The 19,419-nt window shown below is 39.8% G+C and overlaps 1 non-coding gene across 1 annotated transcript; it reads left to right on the top strand.

Annotated features, from left to right (window-relative positions):
• The first annotated feature begins 450 nt into the window (after window positions 1-450).
• trnaa-ugc (transfer RNA alanine (anticodon UGC)) lies at window positions 451-522 on the top strand. Its single transcript has one exon. It is a non-coding gene; the product is annotated as a tRNA-Ala (tRNA).
• Window positions 523-19,419: the final 18,897 nt, after the last annotated feature.

The raw sequence follows: 19,419 nt of genomic DNA on the forward strand, positions 1-19,419 counted from the left end.
GGCAGCTGCAATTTAAGCTTTGCACACTCATTTACAGGAAAAATGACATTGCAGTCAGGCTCCGTGAGATCACACTGGATTAATTACACAGCAGCCAGTGTTGAAAGGATAAGAGATGATGATTATATAGAAGAAAAGGATCGTTTCATTCAGCTGATTCTGTGGTTGATTACACAGATTATATTGCACTATAGTTCACTGATGAAGTAATTCATTGTATATGTGTGGCTGTCGACATCCATAATAATCCTGTTTGAAATGATGATGAACTATATGTTAGACTGTACTGTCAATAAAATGTATAGCCACAGTCATCAGTGCCATTAATAACTTCACTATTGTCTTCTGACAAAAACAAGTCACACATACAGTGACCTGACACTTGACTTCATGCTTTGAGACCATGATATATTTCCTAGTGACTACGGAAACAAAGGTCACTTTCCACAGGGGGATGTAGCTCAGTGGTAGAGTGCATGCTTTGCATGTATGAGGTCCTGGGTTCAATCCCCAGCATCTCCACTTCTTATTTACATTGGTCAAGTGCAGAGACCTGATGTGTTCAATTAGTCGTTTGGGCTGCTCAGTACCGAGATACATGCTGATCAATGAGGCTTTATGTAATGACCTTCCATGAAGAGTTAGCTGTCGCCTTGCACTTCATCCACTGAAAGATGAAAACAACACTCCAGCAAGCGAAGGAAAGGACAGGTAAACTATACAACATGCTAGTGCGAGAATTTGTGTCTCTCACTAGTTATAATTCAGCCCACAATAAAAATGACAACGTGTCAAGTCTTCGTTCAAGCCAGATGGCCTTAAAGTGTATAGACACATTCACACACGAAACCCTCCCATTATAGCAGCTTCTTTTCTTTATCATCTTCCCCTAAGGTAAATTAAACAGCCTCAGTGTTCATAAAGCAAAGGCCATTAAACTCAAGTAATGAATTATCTGGCTACAGATGACTTCTTATTATGATTTCTAATGAGATGTTCACAAATTTGAGTTTTTATGTTATGCTTTGTTTTACCCACGTAAAGTAAGTCACATGGTTGTTAAACTGGAGGAAAATGTGTGGGGAAAGAGCCAAATGAATTTATTTCAGCAGCTCTGACAGGCGATGCCTTCTTCTCTACAAACCTTAATTTATAAAGGAACAGACTACACAAATGGGTGACTCTTCTATTACAAGAGCCACAATGTCCAAAGGTCTGTTACATTCACTCATCCTTGCTCTTCCCATTGACGACTGAAGAGGAATCAGTGCCACCTACTCTTAAAAAAACTCTTAAAAAGCCATAAGACGTAAGTTTGTGGCTGCAGTAGTTTCTGTCATGGTTAGTTTAATTGATCTTTTTCATTCAACTGATACACTGTGCAGTGAGGGATATGTAATGCTATTTCATCATATTGCTTAGTTAGATCATGTTTGCCTTTCCATCATTCCCCTTCATCTCTTTTTTTTTTTAAGCAAACTGAAAACAGTGGGTTGAGTAAAGAGAAAGGGTTTGAGACAAAGGAAAAACGACAGAAAGGAGTGGGGGTGGAGGAAGAAAGGGAAATATAGAGAAGGGTGCTAAATTGTTCCTTTGCTGCTTGTTAGGCCCATAGAAAGGAACAATTTATAGACGGATGAATGAACGCAAGGTTAGGCTAGTAACACAGTAACAAATATCAAATCTAATAATAAAGATCGTGGCTGGATAATCAGAACGTGAATATGCATTAATAATTTAATCAGGAGGGAGAACAGGCTTGTGTAGGGAAAGAAGGAGGGAGGGAAGAATCCAGCTGGGCACCCGCTCACATGACTACTGCTCCTTCATTTTAAGCTGAAAGAAGAAATTCAGAGAGAACTGAAAAAGTAGAGGAGTGACAAGCAGCCAGGAAGGAGGAGGAAGACGATGACATCTGTCCCTCCCAAACAACTGCTGACTGGTTAGCAGGAGAAGGGAAGACCTAAAGTTTGTTTGACAGCTAAAAATAGATAAGGCAAAGTGGATAGAGAAAATAAATACAGTGAGGAGACAGGAGAGAGCTGTGGAGCCCATGTCTCTTTCGGATTGACATATCCCCACCTTCTGCATGTGAGCGGTCTAGTGTGTGGGCCAGTAGTTATTAATGTCATAAAGTCATATGTGTGAAAAATAAAAATCTGACATTAAACCCCATCCAAGGTAAATAAGCAAATATAAACTTCAAAATGCAATCGTGTGTATTTCTTCTTTATACTGTCAAAGTGCATGCATTTTAATTAGTGTAGGTAAATTACATTACAATTACCATACATCATTTACAAAATATAGGGTACCGGCATGTGACAGCAGTTCATGCTCTTTAATAATCTGCTGCCTTCACAGACCTGATCTTACAATGGTCACAAAAAAGTGTTTTTTTCCTTTGTTTTCAACCGAACTGGATTGTTCTTGTGCTGCTGTCAACATACACACACACACACACACACACACACAAATGCAGTCCAGTGTGTGATGTTGTTATCGTGCTTTGGAGTAACACTGAGATGAACACTTCACAATAACTTCCACTTGCCGCTGATGCTTGTGATACAGTCAGCTATGCTGCGTCGTGAAGGCAGTTTATCTTCCATGAGAGGAAACCTGCAAATATTTTTTGAGACAATGTCAAAAGAAATTCTGTTGTTTTTTTTTTCCCACTGGCTGTATGAACAGGTAGTTTCTCAGGGATAAATTTAATCTGACAGGCTTGGCTGATGGTGTTACCCTTTGGGCAAAATACCAGAGAATCTGTTGAGGAGGGAAGGGGGAGAAACGTGCACAGAAACTCGTAGTAAATGTCAGGAAATATTACATCACTTTAGTTAGACAATCACTCATTCACTCATCTCCACACACAGACAGTCCATGCTGAAGTTTCCTCAAGGCAACAACAGAGAAGGAAATCATCTAAGAAGACAGTCATATAAGCCTTCACACATGCAGTTTACATCGTTTGGCAGTTTTTGTAACTATAATTATTAGTTTTGCTGTGATTTTCTCTACTCCCTCAGCCAGTCCATCTATACCTAACCTTCTTATTCTCCCTGAGTCCTTTCTGCAGAAGAAATGACACATACAGGGCTAGATTGGTTCCACAACACTTGACAGCTTCAATTGGCAAGCAGGCATAGAGTAGCATAATAATAATATAGCAATAATACCATAAGAATGAGCATAAAAAATAAACAAATTCCAAAAATAATTTGGTTATATGCTTGTAAACCTGTCCTGTTTTTAGATCCTGCACCAACAATATCCTCTACCTAAAATAGTACTGTTTTATTTAATATCTGGGCATCAAATTCCAAGAATATTGTCATTTTCAGTGTACTGTGTACTCTCATTTCCACTCAGGTACTTGATATATTACCAGATTTAATGAGTAAAGTCATAAAGGTAAAGGATATTTGTTGCTGCGTTGAATAAACTATAAAAATAAAAGAAAGGTTAGTATTCATGATACTACTACTACACTTGCTGCTATAAGAAACCGTCCGTCTCCCCCCACCCCCAGTTACACTACACTATCTACTGCCCTGTAATCCAGCTCCAGTTTCTCTCTGTGTCCTCATCCCTTCCTCCACCTCTCCTCCACTCCCCAGCTTCTCCTTTGAGCTCCCTCAACTCCCTGAAGACAGACTGACAGGAAGGCAGGCTTTTTTTTGACGGGGGGGGGGGAGTATTATGGGGGATGGAGGAGAGGGTGCAAAGAACAGTGTTTCCAGAATGTCAACACCCACACATGTGCACGCCAACCTACATACATGTATGCACATGCACAGACACAAGCACCACCATACACACCGACACACACACACACACACACACACACACACACACACACACACACACACACACACCGACACTCACACACAACTGCTGCCAGTCTTTCCACCCAAAACCCCTCTGAGGCCCCTCTGTGGTTTAATTGGTGTAATTATATTTGCATAAGGCTCTACTTTTTTCAGCTAACACACACACACACACACACACACCTGACAAGTTTTAATAGGCAGGATAATTGAATATGGTTTTCCCATTTGTGCCCTGAAGGGTCTATGTGTATATTTTGCAAAAGATCAGTGCTTCATCCATTTACTTAGACAAATAGGATCACATTTGCCTCTATCTCAGCTGTTAATTATAGACTTCAAAGATTAATGGCATTGAATGGAGCATTTGGGGGTTGTCATTTTATAGATGGCTGAGAGAAGTCCAAAAAAACTGCAACCTCCTCCATGGTACTGACCTGGTAACAAAGTTGTAGCTGCTTCCACACCTCAGCAAAAATAATGAGGGGAATGGCTGAAGTAGAAATCAACTTGACATTTTCATAACTGTATTTTTTTTCCTAATTATTACTAAATATGTGAAGTCAGATAAGCAGTGCAGCTGATTAAAGGAGAGACATTTATTGTGTTCTACACCAGAAGAAGCTTTGAAGTGATCTATCAAAGAAAAGGTTCATTCTTAGCATAATTCTGTATCTCATTATACATTATATTTACTAAATGATCACATCAAACATGTAAATCACGTTTACGTACATATGGATGGTTAAATTACTAACACATCTGTCTAATTTAAAGGCTGCATGATACAGTAATGAAAACGCTCGACTAAAATGCACTTTGATTCTTGTTAATCAGACTCTCCCAGTGCTCATGGCTCCAGCTCTCTCATCATTGTCATTCCCTCTGTTTCACATGTCACTGTTGGCCTACATCACATACTATACACACTGCTGGTTGCTTTACACATGAGTAATATGGAGCCAGTAGTATAAAGGCAGGAAAGATTTCATTAATGCAAGTTACATGCAGTGAAATGCAACAAATGTGTTAATAAAAATTGTTTTTTCAAGCAAATGGCCTTTAAATGACCTTATATTTGTTCCAATGGAATAGCGATGGATAGAGATGTTTTTAAGAAAGAGAAAATGTTCTTCTGAAACGATCTCCACTGCCGGCCATTATGGTGTGACAGCAACAGTTTTACAAAATGTACCGATGCATATTTTAGGCTCTTCCCTTTTTTCCTTTTTTTTTGTTTTGTTACCACATCCCCCTCACCCCCCATGTCTCTCTCTTTCATTTATGAACTCACCTCACCTACGCTATCCATCCCCACCCCCCCCTTCTCATTTTCCACACACACCAAATCTCTCGCCTAAAAATGAAATCTGATTTTTCTCCTCTCGCTCTCACTCTTTCTCTCTGGATGAGGGTCTCTGGGTCCTTTGTTCATCCGCCCGCTCATGTGGCCTCCTCGCGTTGCCACGGCAACCGGGTGTACACATACTGTTGCTCCAGGAGAGAAATCGAGATGGAGAAGAGAATGGGATGCGGAGAGATAAGAAAGGGAGAGAGAGGTTGAGAGGGGTGAGATGGAGTCAGAATCGGGGAGACAGGGAGAAAAAGCAAAAAGGACAAGCAGCAGAAGCAATTGGGAGGAAATGGAAAAAAAAGACAAATTGATAGATAAATGAATGGATGCAGGAGTGAGGATGACAGTGCTCAGCATTTTGTCTTTATGACTCTTTGTACAGCAAAAGATAATTGATTTTTTTCTGAAGCAAAGCAAAGTTTTAATCTAATCTACTGTCCGGTAACTCACCATCTATGCTTCATATCAGCCACTGATTTACAGGAATTTAAAGCTTACCACACTGCAAAGAACTCTGGATCAAAAACACATGTTAAAACAGGAAAATTTATTGCAAGGAGACTCTAAAATGTAAACAGAAATAAGAAAAATGTCTTCTTTCCCAGCCCGCATAGTGACTTATAAATTGTATATTATACTTTGTTAATTCTGTCATAATCCCATTATTAAAGAAATAAATTGATCTTAAATTCATAGTTATACTAAATGTAAAACAGGAAAAAAACACATAATGTATTATCTGTCATTTTTATGTCTGCTTCTTGCTAGAACACCTTATTTATAATAAAATTAAAAAAAACACCAAGAGGAAAACACTAAAAAAAAGAGGACAAAATGGAGTGATGTTAAATTTAAAAAAAACTAATTGGTTGAGAAAGAAACAAGAGAGAGACAGACACAAAGAGACAATAAATACCAACATCGTCATACAGGCAGCATCTTCCTCCACCCAGTTGTCTGTGTTTGCTGTATTAAAGGCCCTGTAGGAATCCAAACCCTGCAGACAAGCAACCATCTGCCATCATGGCTCCGGTCCAACGCAGCATTGTAGAGCCAAGATCGTGCCCAGTCACTCATGCTATCCGGAGCACACAGTCAAACAAGACATGTTTTATTACACATTAAGACATACTGAGCTAGAAAAGTCTAACATGGATAAATTAGGTGCTACCAGCGTACACTGGACCAAAGCAGAAAGAGATCAAATATAGAAATTACTTCGATACTACATCAATAACTGCTGCTGCATACATATATGTATATACATGTGTAATGTTATATACTGTCTTTAAAAGAATATAAAAGAAGTGTGTCAGGCAACATGCTCTATGTTGCACAGTGGAAAGAGGAGGAAAACTTGTTTCAAGAAATTTGAATTGTAGATGTGTTAGAGGAAAACTCACTAGCACCTGCAGAAGAAGCAGCATAGGTGGCCGTCAGCAGTTAAAATAATGAACCTAATAACTTGGAGTAATATCATGCAGGCAAAACGTGAGACAGGACAATGGAGAAAGACATATATATGCACACAAAAACACACACACACACACACACACACCGTGCTGTAGAAGATCATGACACAATGGTCTGATCTCAAGCTAATGCTGAACCTTCCAGACTCGAAGACTCGTTGGCATTATTCCATTTCACAACACACACACACACACACACACACACAGACTCTCTACTGGCACTTCTCTATTATAATAATCTCTATATCCTCTCATGAATATACATACCCATATGCTCAGAGGCACCAGAATGAAACTGTATAGAAATATTTGTATTTTTATGCTTCATTTAGTAATTAACTTTCCCTATAATCACAGCATTAATAAACAGGGAGTTCGTTTTCTGAAGTAAATATGATGTGATTGCTGTGGGATGAAGGATGAAAGAAAAAAAAGGGTATGCAATGAACTCAGGAGTGAGCGACTGAAATGTACAGTAAATATAAACAGTAAAGGAGTTACAGTCTAATGTCTAAAATGATTAAACAGTCGGCTGATGTGTGAGCGAGCAGTTTGATTGACAGTATTTTGATTGACAGATGCTTTAATGCTTTCTCAGTGGTTGCTATGGTGTTACTGATGGTTGCACATGGTTATGTTTGTCTTTTAATAAATAATTTCTCTGTTAGAATCAATAGCATTCATAATGAATAACTGTGTGCCGGCACTGTGTACCATGTGTTTCTGAATTGTTCTGTATGTGAAAACGGAGACTGAATAAACTGTGCTTCTTAGTGGGGTCACTCATAAATTGATGGTGAAATTTGTGCAACCAAAAAAACCCAAAAATGTTTCTTCGTTCTCTCTTTCGTCACCTGTGTAAACATGGAAGAGCAGTTCTTTGCAGACAGTTAAGACAACCATTCCTCCGACTTGTGTATTTTGGGTTCACTTTTGTTTACCTGTCTGTAAAGTGCATAGATTAACCATGTATATAGACTCGATCATGATTATGAATGAGACGGATGAAGACAGTCAAGGAGTTATGGCGTAAATATGAACAATGTCTTCATAAAAACTTCAGTAGCCCAGTTAGCAAACATATGAAAAAGTGTGTTTACATTGCTCAAATTAAAAAAAAAGGTAAAGCAAGAAATGACTGTCTTATTTAGCAGAACAACTTTTATCAAACACCTTTATCCCATCTCCTCTGAGCAACATCGCACATCTTTTTAAGACAATGTTACTATTTTTCTGCCTGTTTTAGTTCCACATTCTACATTTAGCTTTGGGACTATTTTTGTCTTTACCAGGTCAGACGAATTATACGTGTCCCAGTGTCAATACACAGTAATCACAGATTACATATGATTACACAACACAGACACGTAGTTGTATAATCCCAACATCACTGCGGACATGTGGAGGTCAGCATATTTTAGCTGTCTTATCACTCACACTGAGACAGATTAATACAGAGTCCTTAATCACCTTAATCATTTGTGTATATCCGTGTGTACATGTAGAAACACTAATCCATGCAAAAGCAACAATATGTTAAATGAGTTCAGTCCTGGGTCTGGGTCTAATGTTGATTATTTATCTGCACAAACAGACATGTACAGACAAGAGGAAGCAAACACAGATGTGATCATGTGAGGGTATACTGCAGGAGACTGTGTTCATGTGTGTCAGTGTGAGGCTGTGGCTCAGCTGGTGTCATGGGCAAACGCTGAGGGGGCTGTATATCCCTGATAGGGGGCCGTCACATATAATAAAGATGCTGTTAATATTGTGGATGTGGGTGTGTGAACTGTGGGGTCGCTAATCTGCAGGATTAATGCCTGTGGATTGAGACTGAGATTAAATTAAACACCAAGCAGAAGCCCCTCTCCGTATATATGTGTGAGGTCCTACTCACTGCATCTGAATAGCTATTTTAAACCTTTTTCATGAAAATAAATTAAAGCTTTGAACAAAAAAAATACAAACACATTTCAGCTGTTTGTCTTTATAGTGCTACCTTTTCATTCACTAGAGAATTATTTTTGCTAAAAAAAAGTCAAGTAATTCTACATTTCTGTTTCTTACTGTCCATTCTTCTCTGCCCCCCACAAAAGGGGGTCCTCCATTCTTTAGTTCTGACCTTTAAATACACTGTCAGAGTTTTTTATATCTTTGTTGAGATACAAACACAACCTGAATTTGCCTGTGGGCTCCTGTTCATGACCTTGCAATCGATGCTTTCTGACATTCTGGGGGGGAGGGAGGGTGAGTGTGTGTGCATCTTACTGTGTGTATGAACCACCTGCTAGTAGACAGACAGGTGGGGGTCATGTTTGTTAAACTGCAGTTCTAAGATATATTTAACAAACACATGACTAAATTCACTGACGCACATGATGAGACTGTAAATGAACCTTTCTATTTTGTCCCACTGGTCTCAGTGGGATTTGATTTCTGGGGATGTCAACAACAATTTGCATTCTAACTTCTACAAAAGGAAAAAGAGGGACTTATGCTTAGGGCTATTTTTACATTTTAAAAACACTTTCAAAAATGAACCATTATGTGAATTATTGACATATAAATAGTGTATAAACTTTTATTTTAAGCCTGAGTACACATAATATGTATACGTATGTCTGTATAGTGCCAAAATCAATACACATCTGATCTAGATATCCCAACTAATGGAAAGCAAAGTACCTGAAAGTATTGGCACTATGTCTACAGTAACACTTAATAAACATCAGCCACTAAAACCACAGAAATACTTTAAAATGATCATTAATTTAAAAAAAAAGCTAAAGTAATAGCTGCAGTGCAGCTGTAGCCGATAATCCTGAGCGCAGAAATGTTTTATCAGCATGACCTATTGGAAAATCAAAGAGGCATTTTGATTAGTCAATACAGTGTAAAGTACTGCAGAGGCAACACAGTCAATATAACAGCAGATTGCTCTCCATTCATCCAGTCATGCATTGATAAATAAACTGAGGCATCCTGTGGATTATGTGGATCTGACCAAACACATCAGGAGGTTAAAGTTTGCACCCAAAACCACCAACTGCAGCACTGTAAATGCCACTTCAATCAGCAAGATCATCATCCCTGTCCTGGTGGCGGCTTGTCAGCTGTGACATTATGATTGTCGCTCAAAATGTCAGAGCAGTGAAGGAGATGCCGAGGATGAAGACACCCTCCAGATGTGACTGTTTTCAATGCATCTGCAGGTTTTGACACAAATGTGGGTTCATGAACAGAAAATCTTAATTGTTCATCATCCCGGTAGTGGTCGAATCATTTTTGGCTGATGCAGTATTTGTAAAACAGCTGTCGTCAAGGTAATAATTTAGGTTTCTGTGCTCTGGAAAAAGAAGCTAAAAAACTGATAATAAAGGTGACTATATTGTACAAGAAGTACAGGTCAGAAATTAAATATTAACCAGAAAAATGAATATGTATAACACCAAAGGGAAAATAGCCTGGTGGTTTAAATTTTAGAGTTAAAAGATTGTCCAAGGCAAACACAGAGAGTGAAAGAATTTCACCTTCCCGAATCAACAAACAATAGGAACCTGATTGCTCTGTCTCAGAAACTGTCCTCCTGTTGCCTCAGGTGGTCCTCACCACTAAAAGGTTAAGATGTGCTCTGGGGTTGAGTGCACCAATTAAAAGTAGGTCAAATACAGTGTCCACCTGAACCAGTTTCTTGTTCCTCACATTACATTGCCTCACATGTTTGGAGTCCAGTGTCATATCAGGGTCACAGGGATCTGCTGGAGCCTATCCCAGCTCTCTTTGGGTGGAAGGCAGAGGTACACCCTGGACAGGTCACCAGTCCATCACAGGGCCAAAATGGGTAAACACACAAAGGAAACTAAAGGTTAGTACAGCTTTTGCAGACTGTCACAGACTGTGTGTGTAAGTATCTATCTACATTTCATTGTCAGTGCAAACAAAAAAACGAACCCATAGAGTAACATTAATGATGCATGGAAAAATGACAAAATGTGAAGATTATTACAAATGTTTTAAAATAAAAGCTGAGTGAGTTGAATATATACAGTTGTAGGTACAGGAGTAAGCTTTGATGTTGCACTCACACTGTGATCAGGTGCATCCTGTCAGCTTTGATTATCCCCAAGATGTGTCTAGAACTTGACTGGAGTCCACCTGTGGCCAACTCAGCTGATTTGGCACAGTTTAGAAAGGCACACAGCATGATACAGCCTGCTCGGTGTATGCCAAATGATATTTAACAGACTAAGAGAGTGTCAGGGAGAAAGATGATCAGGACTGCAGGGACAGTCCTTGATGAAAACCTGCTCCAGCATGCAAGAACCCTCAGATGGTTCAACTTTCAGCACAACAGTGACCCGAAGCAAATGGTCCAGACCACACAGGACTTCTGAGTGGCAAAGCCAAAGTCTGCACACCTGCATTATTTCAAACTACTACTGCTAAGAATGTACAAAGCTTTATTCACAAACTATATTCACAAACCTCAAACACCTAACAACTGGCTTCAAGGTATTAGCACATTTGACACAAACAAACATATTGCAGCAAATGTCATTTGTCTCGACAGGCAGAGAATCAGACCAAAACAGTGACACCCCAGAACTAGTCAACTGAGAGGCACAGAAGCCTTAAAGCCACAGTGTCTCATAACAATGGGATTAAACAGCACTAAGACCCATGTTCAAAAAAAACTCATCATAACCCATATATCCCTTTCCAAAACCCTCTTCCTCAATTCACCCTAAAACATTTCCCAAATAATCAGCTCAGTGTTAAGACTATTTATTTAACTTCACTATTACTATCAACCACAGTGCTCCTGTTAAGAAAATGATTAGTGATTATGATATATAGTCATGAGTCAGATATTAAATCTCTTCAGTATCAGCTCTGTCCAATTTCTAAGACTGTACTTGATATTTTGCAGTTGTAAATGTTTAAATGCAAATGTATTACCGCTTTTGAATGAATAAAGCAGAACTGAGCCACGCAAACACTTTCTCCATTTAATAATTCAGATAATGTCTTTGTAATCCCTAGTGTATTATTTTGTTTGGCTATTGAGCAGTATCACATTGGTGCATGTCACAGTCCGACTTGTATCCGTCATTGTCTCAGTTTGGATCAATGGGGCTGATTTAGGGCAGTCATGATACAGTCCAAAGAACACATGCCTATGGTCAGCGGCATGTGAGGAAGACTGCAACATACTCACAATGACCTTGCTACAATGCTCATTTCTTTCTTTAGGTATTGGCACTATGCAACAAGGCACTAACCATGATGTGATTTACGTACTAAATGAATTTCACTACCACAACACTCACCTGCCAACCACTTACACACGCAGTAATTCCCCAGCTGAGGCTCCATGAGGATAGCTTCTGATACTGCTGGGGCCTGTGGGGTCACTGTAATGGATTTTGCTGGCAGGACACATAACATATTGCATTTGACACCAGCTAATTCTGTCCTGTGGTAACCGATTGTGAGTGCGTGTGTGGGTAAATCCCCCAGCCACCAGCAGGGCAGCACTGCCTGACCTTACAACATGAGTTTGATCTCCAAGGAGGAGCCCCGGTGTACCAAAACGCCTTCTAACACACACACACACACACACACACACACATACACATGAACACACAGCTGGCCAGTCATGAGATACACTCCCTACAGCGTGGGAACAAACTCTCATGACAGCAGGCAGGAGAAGGCTAAGGAGGTAGCATGTGTGTGTCAAAGTGCGAGAATGTGTGTGTGTGTTTTTTGTGTGGGCGGCCATTCATTTGTGTCCCTTCATTGCTTGCTCAGTCACCTGCATGTGTTTGATCGCTCATCATTTCAGCATCCGTGTGTGTGTGTGTGTGTGAGTGTGTGTATTTCAAAGGGGAGCTCAGAGGACAACCACTAACAATGATCTCACTTCAGCCTCTATTAATCTCTTTCTGCCTCCCACAGGGCGAGGAGTGGTGGGAGTGAAGAGAAGAAAACAGGAGTGTCAGGAATGAAAGAGCAGGGTGTTTGCTCCTGGTGGGTGATGAGTGTGTGAGGGACAAGAACAGAGGGATGAAGGGGAAAGAGACAAAGAGGAAGACGTCCTGCTGCTGGCACGGTGCGAGCATGTAAATCAAGGTTGAAAAGGACAGCAGAAATACTTTAATAAATAACACATATCAGAGGAGACTTCCTGTTATCTGTGTGCACCAGGGATCTGTTTTTGTATTTCTTCTTTTTCTACTTCTCTAATTAACATTATTATATTACCAAATGATCTAAAAAAAAATAAGGGGTTCGTTCATAGAGAGAAATCAACAGACAATTATCACCCACTCTTCCCCTCAGCTTAATGAAGTGTTGCAGCATCTTTGAGCTCAGAGTTTAGGTTTTGAGGCTCACAACTTTACTGCTCTCATCAACCAAATGTACATTACTTTCCCAGTACCACTTTTCTGGCACACTGCTAACAACTAAAACTGCAATTACAGCAGGTGAGCACAGTGGAGCTTTAAGGAGATAAAGAGACAGATTTTTCTCCCGGGAGTTGGTGGAGACCATAATTGAGCTAAAATGAAGGTGAATATTGGACTTAAATCCATCAGGTTGCCAGAAACATGACTCCAAATGACTAATGTTGAGTCATATCAGCTGGGTGTGTTCATAGGGGACTGATTGCCAGAAAGTTTCATTATATCAAGATCTTACAGAAAATGATGACAAATCAGATGTGTTTACAGCTTGTTTCTGTTGCCCCCAAGTGGCTAAAAAGTAATGATTGTGAGCAATTTCCCTGATCTCAATTAAATAGATTGTGTGCCCAAACTTAATCAAACTTCCTCCAGTCATATGAATTATTCTATCATTTTGGAAAATACTGGCAAATGTTGCTTTCCTGCAAAAATGGGGCACTTTGTCAGACAACATTCATATGGGTAAAGGCATCAAAGAACATATTTTGTCATTTAGTGTGGCTGACCTGTTGCTTTCTCTTATCCTCATCTAATTCTATCTCCTCTAATCTATGAAAATCTGGGCAGATTTCTTGTGCTGGTAGGAAAATGTAAGAATAAGCACCGAAGGGCCTTTGACTTAGCTGCTCAGCCCGGATGGTGCTGGTGTAAAAGTCTATAGATGTGTGAATGCGAAGTTCATTCTGTTCAGGAAGACAGCAAAGATGTAGAAAAGCTACATTTTCTTTGAACAGACCACACTATCGTTTCTACTATTTCTTCTTTTCTTCTCACACTCTCTGTTCTCTCCACCTTTTCTCTCTCTCCCTTTCTTGCTCTCGGCCTTTCATGTATAGATCAGAGGAGCCTGCCACTTACCACAGGAGTATTGAGAGGCTTTCTTATAAAAGCGGGAGTTACATGCCTGATTTAACAGGGCACACACACAAAGACCCCTCTATCTTTCTGTCTTTTCCATCTATAGGATATCCCTCTCTCAAACACGTTTTCTCCATACAGAAATAATGTCCCTCACTCCACTCATGGGCTCTAGACACACACACCCCACACACACACACACACACACACACACACTGTCGTCCAGCAGCTCTTGTTCTCTCACAATGGGATTACTGGTGTGATTCCTCCACTCCTTTTAAGTGGGCACACCACCAATCCACTTACGATAGACTCCGGTGAATACTGAAAAGAGTGAAGAGGAGGGGAGGAAAAAAGATGAGGAGAAAAGAGAAGGGGGAAAAGAATGGAAGGAGAAGAGAGGATAAAAGGACATCTGGACAGGAACGAATGAAGTGAGGAGAAGCGAACGGAGGACATGGATATTAGAGTAAATGAGAGGGGGTCACAAAAGAATTTTGTGTATTGTGTTTTAAAAATTCACGAACCCTTTTTAGATAATACATTTTAGTCTGACGAGGGAAAGAATGAAGGGAGGACAGTGAGAAACAGCAGAACAGAGAATTGGCTGCAGACGTCTAGTCAGAGGTGAGGCCAACGCTGCATAACTCTAACAAGCACACACACACACACACACACACACACAAATGAACCTGTTGCCAGGGTGACAAGAGGCAGCAGAGGCCCCGCCCTCCCCTGCTGTGGTTCATACAGTGATGTCATCGGTTGCCGCTGGCGCCGGTCAGGTCGTTGGCCAATAGGACAAAAGCACCGGAGGGCGCAGTCTGTCCTCTACTGTTTTTTTTTATTCCTTTTTATTCTTTCCCTGGCTCTCATTTCTTCTTTTCATCAGGTGCTCTCTTACCCTCCCTCTCATTTTCTGCCTGTCTTTCTTTTTGACTTATTCAGTCCAAGGCAGCAGGCGGGCAGGCTTCAGGGCTTTTACCTCTGATGAAGAATGAAGCTGATTAGAGCAGCTGGGAGAATATTTCACAGCAGGAGAGGTTACAGTGATTGTTCAAATCCAGTAAAGGGAAGGTCAGGGGTACAAGTTTGTTTGTGTAAGTGGCACCCTTCCTGTCAGAGCATTCTTCATTTCTCAAAGAAGATTTCATTTCGACTAGACTAATGGTCCACAGCCAAAACCAAAAACGTTGCCAGTTTGACACTAAATAACATTTTGACCTGAAATTTAAAGGTTCAGCAAAGTTCGAATACACCGTGAATGTCTGCACCACATTGCATGATAATCAATACAAAGGTCATATGTCAACATGCTGGTGGCACTAAGGAGAATAAGGGGATCACCAAAGTTATTAGGGTTGATCCTCTGGGCACCATGCACATCTGTACCAGGTTCCATGGTAATTCTATTGAACCATTGTGGTGGACAAGTCAGTCAACATCCTTAAAGCAACATCACTTAGCCCAACTTAACTTTAAACATATACACTGTCATCATGACTAAACATTTTCCAAAACATCCTGCTCTGTTTTTTTCTTTCAGGATTTCAGCGTATTTTATCTCCCATTAAGGCCACTAAGTGTTTTCTATTCATGTCCATACAAACATCTGTTACTGCTGCACTCTGGAGGATTTGATTTGGCTGATAAATGAGTGGAAACCAAGACATTTAGAAAACAATTTAACTCTCACAAACATTACCCTACTAATGACGACTAAAAAGTCATCTGTAATGCAGCTTATGTTGCCAGGTCAAACATTCAGGGAAGCAAACATTTGTCATTATAAGTGGATCGTATTTTCATCTGACCAGTGCTGCATAACACAGGTTTTCTTTGACTACTAATCTCTGACAGTCCAGTCACTTTTTCTTATGATCACCTACAGTGTTTTTCCCTGAACTCTTGGCTCTGCAGCAATGGATGCCCTTTTCCCACTACATTCATGGTGACTTGCTATCTGCTGTCAGAGTCTGGAAACCTCACTTGTCAGGATACATTTTTATTTTACATGCTTACCGGTGTTGTCCTTCTACTACTAAAAGAGGCTTTGTGGCTTTTAATGAGGTGAAAGTGGACATAAACATGTATGGAAAGAGCATTACCTAAAGTGCATCTTCCATTTTCTCTTATCATTAGTTTGTTCCAGTGTGTGTGTGTGTGTGTGTGTGTGTGTGTGTGTGTGCTCTATTATCCTGCATTATCATAATATGTTTTTGGCTTAGCCTTCTTTTATTCTCAGTCTTATTATTGTCTGTCCTCAGTTTATACCACCTGACCACATTTCAGTGTATTCCTGCATGCTGTAATCTCACTTCATTGCAATGGGGCTCTCCTCTGTGCCATTATTTGGTGTTTCTGCTGTGCTTTTGTCACAAGGGGGAAATACAGCTGAAGTGTTGTTGTGTTTTACTGCCCCAAAGCTGGAGCCTACAAGGACTCTTACAGCAGATAAGGACATTCTCCAGACACATACACACACAGACGCACACACACGAGCAGATAAGAAACCATCATTTAAGATGACTGCCCAGTGTGTGTGTGTGTGTGTATACCAGGTTACTGAGTGAAGCCAACGGGGCGAGACTGATTGTTAATTATTGCTGAATCTCTGACTTTGTCTAAAGCAGATCTCATGTACGTTTGCTGACTTTTAAGGCTGAATTAAATATGAAGTGAGAGTAAAAACTGCTCAAGTGACAATCAGATGACGTGTAACTCTCAACAGAGCACTGAACATTAAACTTACTTTTCAAATTTGTTACTGCAGACACACCTCTTTTGCACACATGCGGTCTATAGTGGCTTGTTGTCCCCTTTAAGAGTTCCTGGTCACCTCGTTGCTAAGCAGAGACAGGAAGCGGGTATGCCCCTACAGGACCTTCTTCCTGTTGGGAAGTCAACAGAAGTTGGAGTGGAGTGAATTCTCTTTGTCTGTAACCCTAACAGCTAGTGTGGGAAATCTCAAATCTGACAGGATCGCCTGACACGGAGAGGTCAACCTGTGGATACAAAGCACATCCTATCGGGACACAACAGTACTGTTATCTAATAGCCTGTTTTGTTTTTAGCCTTGAAATGCTGCTGAAGACTAGAAAAGGAAGCAATTGGTTTTGTTTTTCATCAGTACACAGTGTTCTCATTTCACAGCCAACATAAGGACTGAAGAGGCCACCATGTTTTGCAGAATTATTGGTAAAAGGCATGGATAAAAAAAATAACAACCTTTAGATTAAGTATGGAAGCAGCAGCTTGTCAGGTACACATGAAATTCTCACCATCATGACCACCAGGTCTTTGCTTAGGCTAAAAATGTAAGTCCCAATAAGTTTGGCCATTTTTGTGATTTCCCTAATTTTTCTTTCTTTCCAGTCAACTTGGTATGGTCTGCCTTCAAATACATACTTAACTCAAAGGAATAATACACTTATTCTTACTAAATGTTGGACAAGAAGGTCATTCTCACTCATATCTGTGCAGTAAACACTATGAGTAGCAAGACTGACTCTATCTGGGGCCATAAAACCCACCTACCAGGAATGAGGAAAGGATATTAAAAATACAACAGAGCAATAATAACATAAAGGATAAAATTGATTCTGGTAAATTATAGATGTTTGCTGCATTCAAAAGTATTTTAAGCAAGTGATTAAAAACAGCAGAAAAAAAAAACACATTTTTATAACCTGAAATCCTTTAGCAGAGCTGTAATCACTGAAATTGGATGGATTTACTCATTTAACCTCTTTATTCCAGAGGTGAACCCAATGTCATTATGTAATTTAGTTCGCATCTACCTCTTTAGATGATGAATCTTTATGTGAGCAAACTGTAAAATAGGAAATACAAACACATGAGCTGAAAATGTTACTGGTTCTTTTATGCCTTTGCCAATCCCACAAATCACTACACATTGATGAAGCTCGGCTGATAAAGTGTATCTGACTCTGAAATAATCCATTACTGATTAGAACTTCTTACAGTAAATCTGCAGCAAATTACATTTTCATTTAGCTCACCCTTCCCTGACTTTGTCAGTTTATGGCTGGTGACATTAGAAAGTCCATACATTATTTCTAAATCAACATAAATTCATCAAAAAGGCGTGTCGTTACTTAGTTAAGATGAGATGCATGTATTGCCTTGTGAAAGCTTCATCCAGGGGAGTGCAATAGGCTCATCACACCCGACACATTCATAAACCAAAGTTGTCTGGCCTGCGTTTGGATAAGTAGCTGGCTTAAAATGAGATGATTTCACACACACACACACACACACACACATTAACAGAGAGTGTAGGCATTGATTTCCATGTTTTTGTAATGGCGACAAAGTGCTCCATTCGTTCTTCATTAATGACTGGAACAACTTCACGTTTAATCAAGTGATTTGGTCCACTACTCATTCTTGGTTTCTATGGCAACAGACATATTGAACCTCCTAATGTCTGATTAACAGTGAAGAGTGTGCACTTTTATGTAACTGCTCCATTACGATCCATCCAGTGTTAATCAAGAACAAAATGAACAGTCTGACATAACCCAAGTAAACATGCAATATATCAAAGCTCAGTAGTCATTAAGTTCAGCTGGATGCTTTAGGCAGATTTTTGCATTAGTGAATATTTGTAATGCCTGAAATAATGATGATATAATAACATAATATAATATAATATAATAAAATTATTATTTGTTACAAACTAAATCTAGTATACAATATGAGAAGAAATTAGAAAGGACAAATCAGTTCTTATCTCTCCACACTCACTTTCCATATTTTCAGTCTTAGTGGGACTTTTTAAACTCGCCAATTCAAATCAGTATCAAAGGAGGCATTCAGCTCTATCTATTTTGAGACAGCTAAGCTCCTAGCCTGGTTTTTCTTTGTGGATTGAGCGGTTTTTAGCCCAAAGCAATTAGGCAAACTCACTAGCCCTGTCAGCAAATGCAGTGCATTCAATCCTGAATTGAAAAACTAACCACTGGGCAGATTTTCTACCATCCTGTCTCCATTCAACACATCTTTTTTTTTTTTTCCTCTTTTAACCTTCATTTTCTTTTTCTTCTCGTGGTGAAATGACAGAGTGATTAACTGCCAAAATCTGCCTCGTCTGTTGCCACGCCCCCCCCAAACACACACACACACACACACACACACACACATACAGTGACACACACAAACACTCAAATTCATCATTCATGTTTTATGTGAAAGGTGCTGAATAGTGCCATTTGGAGAGCCTAATTTCCATGACAACAAGTCTGAGGATTAGGGTGAAAAACTGTCATTCCAGAGCGATCGTCAGAGCACCTTGATTCAGGAACGTACTTAAGAGAGAAGAGAAGGAACAGAGGATGGGGGTGGAAATAGAGGAATTTATGTTGGTTTCAAAGGATCAAGGGAGGAAAGGAGGTAACAATTCAGCT

This window comes from Mastacembelus armatus, chromosome 18 (genome assembly GCF_900324485.2).
Source record: "Mastacembelus armatus chromosome 18, fMasArm1.2, whole genome shotgun sequence".
NCBI classification, from domain to species: Eukaryota; Metazoa; Chordata; class Actinopteri; order Synbranchiformes; family Mastacembelidae; genus Mastacembelus; species Mastacembelus armatus.